The 7413-nt window shown below is 45.3% G+C and overlaps 1 non-coding gene across 1 annotated transcript; it reads left to right on the top strand.

Annotated features, from left to right (window-relative positions):
• The first annotated feature begins 5905 nt into the window (after window positions 1–5905).
• On the top strand, window positions 5906–6007 carry LOC120886739 (small nucleolar RNA U13). The gene has a single exon (XR_005729836.2). It is a non-coding gene; the product is annotated as a small nucleolar RNA U13 (small nucleolar RNA).
• Window positions 6008–7413: the final 1406 nt, after the last annotated feature.

Below are 7413 nucleotides of genomic sequence, written 5' to 3'. Positions count from 1 at the left end.
GTGCAAGGTGCAGTGGGGAGCAGATACGTATTTATTAGTTTCTGTCTACCGGAAACTCAGCCATAGCTGACAGTGCTGCCTTTCTGCGGCAATTCTCTGATAAAGTATATCACCCTGCTGGAAGGAGCAGTGAGCAAATTACTTCCCCATCCAGCACCTGGGTTTCCTCATCTGTAAAATGTGAATGACAGCTTGCTTGTGCTAGGATTACTATGAATTATGTTTGTAAAGTCCTCAGAAGAAAACTGTTCCACTTCTAAGCATCCAGAAAACATTATCTGCTGCTTTGTTCTGGAGCACAGAACATGTTGTACCTGAAGAGTTTCTGCTGTTAAGCAAAATAAGGATAGAGACCTGGCTCTGCTAAGAAAAAACGACTTGAACTTTTGGGTGCTAATGAAATTCAGACAGGCAGGGTCTGAGTACAGGGTGGGAGTTTTTTTTCACCAAATGCCGATTGCTACCGCAATGGAAATAGATTGGAACCAAGGTCCACGAACATGCTAACTGGCATCTGCAGCATCATAGCTAATAGGGAAAACCTTACTGCTTGGCCCTTTTCTGGAATCACCATATTGAAGAAAACAGTCATTGCTGTGTGTGACAGTGGCTGGGAGATGCTGAAACACTGAATTTATGTCTTAACTGCGCCTCATTCTGGTTTCCTGTGGTGATCTGCTTTATTTGCTATTTGACTATTTTGAGAAGTTTCCATTGGAAAATTCACCTAAGTGTCTTTCTCCAAAGAAAGTCAATTCTTTCTCTGTCGCACACTTGGAGGGTGTGTGTATTCTGTGCTCATTCTGGAAGCTGCTACACATGCCTTTCATGGGAAAACAAGTAAGAGAAATGTACTGATGTTTGTAATGATGATAAGAAAACCTGAAGAGCTGTGATGGGCTGAAAGGGGTGCATGGTTTCCTAGCTGACGGTGGAGGAACACACCCTCAGTGACTTCAGAAAGGATTGCTTATGCAATGCCAGGGGTGGAACCCAGGGCCTGGTGCACACCAAGCATGTACTCTACCACAGAGCCACACCCCCAGCCCAAAAGAATTTTAAGTAGGCATGGGTGTCCCAGCTTTCCCCACAGAGACCCTGTGGGGAAGGAGCAGCTCAAGGGAGGAGGGACCCACTCCAGAGGGCCTGTTTCCCTTCTACCAAAGTCCTTCTGTCCTCTCAGAATGGCCTTCCCAGGGCCACATGTTTATGGGGAAAAAAGCAAATATTATTATTTGGGAAAACAGCACATTTTGTGACCCTGGGTACAACCACTAACACACAAAGAGGAGATGAGACGTCCACGCGGGGCTCCTAACCTTATCCTTACCCCCAAAGAACCACACAGCAGAATGGAAGGACACCAGCATCAGAAGAGGGTTCTGCCCCTAGGGCTGCTTGGGGCAGCTGCACTGTTCTCACTTAGTTGCTGTGACCTGTGATCTGACTGTGATGTCCCCAAATTCATATGATGAAATCCTCACCCACAAGGTGTTAGAAAATGGGGCCTCTGGAGGTGATTAGGTCATAGGGCAGATCCCTCCTGAGGGGAATTAGTATCCTTTAAAGAAAGGCCCAAGGCCAAGCACAGTGGTGCATGCCTCTAATTCCAGTGGTATGGTGGAGGCTGAGGCAGGAGGATCACAAGTTCAATGCCAACCTCAGCAATGTGGAGAGACCCTAAGCCACTTAGTGAGACCCTGTCTCAAAATAAGACATCAAATGAGTTGGGGGTGCAGCTCAATGGTAAAGCACCCCTGGGAAAAAGGAAAAAAAGCCCAAGAACCACCCACTCTTCTTCCAGGTGAGGACACAGAGAGAAGATGCCACCTGTGGATGAGAAAGTGGGTCCTCACCAAACATCAGATCTCTCAGTCTTGGAGTTTTAGCCTCCATGACTATGAGAAATAAATTTCTGTTGCTTATAGGCCTTGTCACGGTAGGCTGTGACAGAGACTAGGATGGAGTAGAGGACAGCGGACACATGATGAGGCCATGCACTCAGAAGTCATGGCCAGGTGCTCCAGGTAGGACAGGTGTGGCTGCTGGGACCAGAGGCTTCTCCTTGCCTCCTGCTCACCCTGTCTGCCCTCCCCTTGTGGTTCTACAATAATAGAACAGCAGCTCCCAGGGGTAGTGGTGGCTCCATTGCAGGGGTGTATACAGAGCCAGAAAGGGAGGGAGCAATCCAATTAAGGGAATGGGAGACAGGAAAGAGTGTGGCCTTCTGACCTCGGTGGCCCAGGACGCAGTACCTGCCCTCTGCGTGACATACACACAAGAAAGTGTGGCATGTGGGCCTCTTTCTTCCCTGGATTTTTCTATACCTGAGTCAATCATTATTGGCTTGAAATATGGATTAAAGAAAAAATATGGAAAATGAGATTGAATTATGAAAAGCAAATTCCGAAATCTGTAGAGTGTGATCGGAAGACAATAAATTAAGAAGCCTGAGGAGTAGCCAAGTGACACAAAGGAAGAGCCGTGTGTGGGGTCAGGTTTCTGGAGCCTGGGGACCATCCACTCCTTTGGTAGGTGGCAGAGAGAACATGGCCCAAGAAAGCGCTGATGCTTCATGGAGTGGGGTGAGAGCGGAGAGTGTGGCCCCTTTAAACAAACACACAGCCTCTTGGTATTGTCTGTGGTGATGACAGCAGCCAACCTCGCTCTCACCCAGCTGTGTACGTGGACTGCTCCTGCTCCGCCTGGCCCCAGGCCAGCGGGTACCCCACACCATCTTCAGAACCTACACGGTGAGTGCTTCCTGCCCAGGGGTGTCTCAGCAGGTGGCATAGCCCTGCTCCCCAGGAGCAAACACACTCTTGATCCTCCAGGTCTATGATTTTAACATTTTGCTTTTTACAAAATTATTTAACTTAACCAGATCCAGAGTGGGAGAAAGTCATCACTGCCCTGATTGTGGGTGGACAGTTGTTTTGTCCAAGTCATTTTGAGTCTTAGTCTATGAAACAGATCAATAAAGAGGTTGTTTTATGATTATGCACACAATGCTCTCCGTCTCAGGTGGGGGAAGAACGTGGCTACCATACGCATCCTTTCCTGCCATGTGACAAAATCCTGCACATCCCAGATGGGAAGGAATGGGACAGTGTGAGAGTTCACCAGAACATCTTTTCGGAGTAGCACATCGTTTTAAGACTGGGGAATTGCTATTTCTGAAATTTCCCATTTAATATTTTGGGGCTATAATTGATCATTTGTAATTAAAACCATGGAAAGTAAAACAGACAATGGACTCAGACATTACTCACCAAACACAGAGCCCTCTTCTGGAACCCTGGCTGGGCTCGGAAGTTGCCACTGTTTCCCCAAGATATACTAAAGGTGGACTGAAGTTCAGGGGCTCCTCCTCAGGTGGTGGAGGAGGGAGAAAAGTCCACCCCAAAGGGTTTAAATGAAATCGTGAGGATTAAAAATGTATCCAAATAGTTTTTAGTATGAATTTCCTTCCAACCTCCAAATGAATATTTAATAGACATTGGACTGATTCATGATAATTCATTCAAATTGGGTAAACTCCACTCAGAGGGAGATGCCTCCTGCTACATGGAACTTTCTGGAACTCCTGTACTTGGGCCTCACAGTACCTCTGCTTCACTTTTCTCCCGATGTCCCATGGCTCCCAGCGTTTCCATGAAAACATTCCACTTTAACCTTATTTGTCCTACATTTTAACCTGAAATTGATTCTTTTTATGTAAACTCATAAAGAAAACTTTAGGTCACCCTTGATGTCATAGGTTGGATGTACTAATTTTACTTTTTGTTATATACTCTAAAATAAAAACATAGTTCTTAGGATGTAAATTTGTTTATGTAACACCTAGGATCGCTTTGGGAAATCTACTTAACATGAAGAATCAATTTCTTCCAGTTAATTTCACCAGAAAATTTGTGCATACGTGCGTGCGCGCGCACGCACACACACACACACACACACACACACACACACACACACATACACACACACACACAATTTTATTTCTTTTGTGGTATTTACTTTTCAAATAGGAGATTTGTTTTGGAAGTTTCTGTGAAAGTCAGTTCCATGGGAGAACAACATCATACTGACTTTGGGGTCCTTTCCAGACACATTTTGTCCATTTTCTCCAACAGAACTGGATCTGTAGCTTTTTCAAGAGACCACAGTGTGCAATGGATGAAGGAAGCTGGCATTGCAATTCCACTGGTGCTCCCAGTGCAAGGGTGACCTCTGTGATGAAGGAGCATTGCACACCCCCAGCTATCCTGCAGGGGAAGTGTGAGTTGTGTTGTTCACCTGTTGGCACATTGTAGGACACTTTGTGAACAGTTTCACATGCCTCGCTCACTCACAGGCCTCACCTTTTTGCAGGAAAGTGTGGGCACTACCCAGTCCAAATGAGACCTTCCCAGATTGTGATTTGGATAAGGTTCATGTGTTGGAAGCATGGCCTCTCTGATGCTGCTCACAGGCACTGGACAATCACAGTCCCTGCCAGGTGGGGTGCCCTGGGATTCTGTGTGGATGTGGAGAACTGGGCCCATGAGCATTAACTGAGTGCCAGTCAGGAAGAGAGGACACCTCTGGTTTGTGTGCTCAATTTTGCCCACCCTGAAAATGTGATCTCCCCCACAGGCTCAGCCCTCCCAGATTCTTGCAATTACAGGCACAAAAAATACCAGCCATGATCTGGCACACAATCCAGTACATCACTGTTTGTGGCCTAGGAGTGCCCCATGTCAAAGTCTGAATCTATTATTTATACCCTCTGAATTGTTTGTGGGTGAATTGGAATGACTTTTGATATTGCCTGCTGATTTTTATACTGATTTTGTAGTATTTTAATGTGGAAGAAGCAGGCTACATCACCCACCTGAGTCTGAAGGCTCTTTCACGAGGCACAGATGCCACCCTGGCTAAGAGATAAGAGGTGGGCTTGCAACCCAGTCCTTCAGCTCTCCTACTTAGCCAGTGCAGTGACAAGCACAGAGGAATTATCCAAAGATTAAGTTCATTCTGAGAAAACATTGCAATAATAACATGCACATGCTAATAAACCATGTGTACAATAAAAGCATGGTGGTGCATGCCTGTAATCCCAGAGACAGGAGGATTGCAAGTTCATGGCCAACCTCAGCCACTTAGTGAGTGAGACCCTAGTAACTAAGACTAAGTTTCCTAATAAAAATAAAAATAAAAAGGAATGGGAATGTGATTCGGTGGTAAAAGCCCTCTGGGTTCAGTCCCCAGGAAGATTGCTTGAAGAATATCAATACTGCATGAATAAGCCAATATTCATCAAGAATCCTAGGGGTGGCATCACCTGAAGTTGGGTGGGCAGTGGTTAGACAGTTATTACAGAAGTGTTTTGTGGGCAAGGTTGTGATGGCTTTGTGCAAGGGGATGGTTCTGGCAGTCTCTTGTAACAGCTCTTGTCATCAGGCACATGTAGGTGACATTACCTCTTTACCACCTCCCTGATTATTTTTTTGCTGAAGCTTGATCCAAGAGGCTCTATTTTAATTCTGACAACTTCAAAATATGGTAAATCCAGACAGTTAGGGAACCTCTCCCTGTGACTCCATTTTATCACCTGTAAAATGAGGAGGAGAGTAACTACTTTATCTCAGGGTAATTTTCCCATATTAAATAAGGTGGCATGCAAAATCTAGTAAAGCATTGCTCAACTGTAGCCCATAAAATGCCAGTCAAAAGCCTGCTGAGCTTTTCAATTTTTAGCTATTCAATTTTTAGCCTAAAGTTGGTGGAATCTCAGGATGTCATACTTTATCTTGCAAAACATCTTGGACTTTCCCTTCTGGAGTTCCAAATTATAAAATATTGTAATTTGCCATTCCCAAATCCCAGTGTTACTTGACATAAATTAACAAACAAAAGCACAATCCTTTGGCTATTCTTATGTACAATGCATGTTTTCATGCCACTGTGTGAGATTTGCCTCCCTCAAACCTTGTTACAGTGTGAGCACATTACCAGTCGGATGTGAAAAATGGATCAGAACTCTCACCTTTACCTGGGCAAACCCTTGTAGGAAGAATACAAGTTTTAATAAATTTTATTTGTGTGGAAGCTTTCTTGGTGTAGCTTTAAGAAAGATCTGGGTCCTACTGGGATGGACCATCAGATAAGGGGCCCTGGCTCTTGGCAAGTGGTCCTCTTGACAAAGGGTAGGGTCAGGCCTCTTCAGAGCCCACTTTTTGGGCTCATTAGGATGACATTGAAATGCCCCATCCCCTGTGCCCACTGCTATTCCCTATGAGGACATATTCTTGGGCTTTCTCTTCTCTCTGGACCAGAGGATTCCAAATGTAAGCTTCAGACGACACCTTGCCACCTAGCCCACAGCTCTGCATGGTGACCAGAGAGTCTCTAAAACCTACAGTTGCCAAACCAGACTCAGTGTTCACTGTTGCTATGGTTTGGACCCTCAACGTCCCCCAAAGGCACCTGTGTTAAAATCTTGATCTCCAGGGTGTCACTATTGGGAGTTGGTGGGAACTCAGGAACGGGGCCTCATGGGAAGTTTTGGCCCATAGGATGTGCCTTCAAAAGGGATTATAAGATGCCAGTTTCTTTCTCTTTCTCTCTTGTCTCATCCTTGAGATGAACAATCTGCTCTGATATGTACTCCCCACCATGATGTGCCACTTTGTCACAGGCCCTAAACAACCAGGCCAACTGACCATGAACCAAAATCCCCCAAACTATGAGACAAAATAAACCTTTCTTATTTTTCATAGGTTGAATAACTCAGGTATTTGTTATAGTGGCAGAACACTGACTAATACAACTATCCCTTGCCTCTCAGTCTATGAACAGCATCCCTATTTGCTGGGTTCCTTCCTCCCCAAATAGGAGTCGCTCTTGACACTTCTCTATTTTGCAAACAGTTCCAGAATCCAACCACCCTGAATAGTGGGAACCACATTCATGTCTCAGCCATCAAATCTGTCCTGTCTCCTGTTTCCTCTCTTGATCCCCTTTTGCTATGTCTATATGAAGCAGCAGAGTATGTCTGATTATAGATTCTATACTACAATCATACCAATGGTTTCTCATCTTGTAGAATTAAAATTCACAGTCCTCACAGTGACATAGACTGCTCTGATTTGGATAAGGTCCGTTTGTTGGAAGCTTGTTCCTCAATGCGATGATGTTGGGAGGTGGTGGAACTTTTAAGAGGTGGGGCCTAGTGTAAGGTAATTAGGTCATTGGGGTTTCATCCTTGGTCTTCCAGAGTGAGTTAGTGCCTGTGAGAGCAAGCTGTAATAAGGAGCAAGCCAGGCTGCTGAATACTTCTGGCTTCCTGTCTCCCCCTATGATCTCTCCCTCTCCATGTGCTCCCACCATTGGTGTGGTGGAGCCAGAAAGCCCTTACCAGAGCTGAGC

This window comes from Ictidomys tridecemlineatus, chromosome 7 (genome assembly GCF_052094955.1).
Source record: "Ictidomys tridecemlineatus isolate mIctTri1 chromosome 7, mIctTri1.hap1, whole genome shotgun sequence".
NCBI classification, from domain to species: Eukaryota; Metazoa; Chordata; class Mammalia; order Rodentia; family Sciuridae; genus Ictidomys; species Ictidomys tridecemlineatus.
This window is presented reverse-complemented; position numbering and strand designations above follow the sequence as displayed.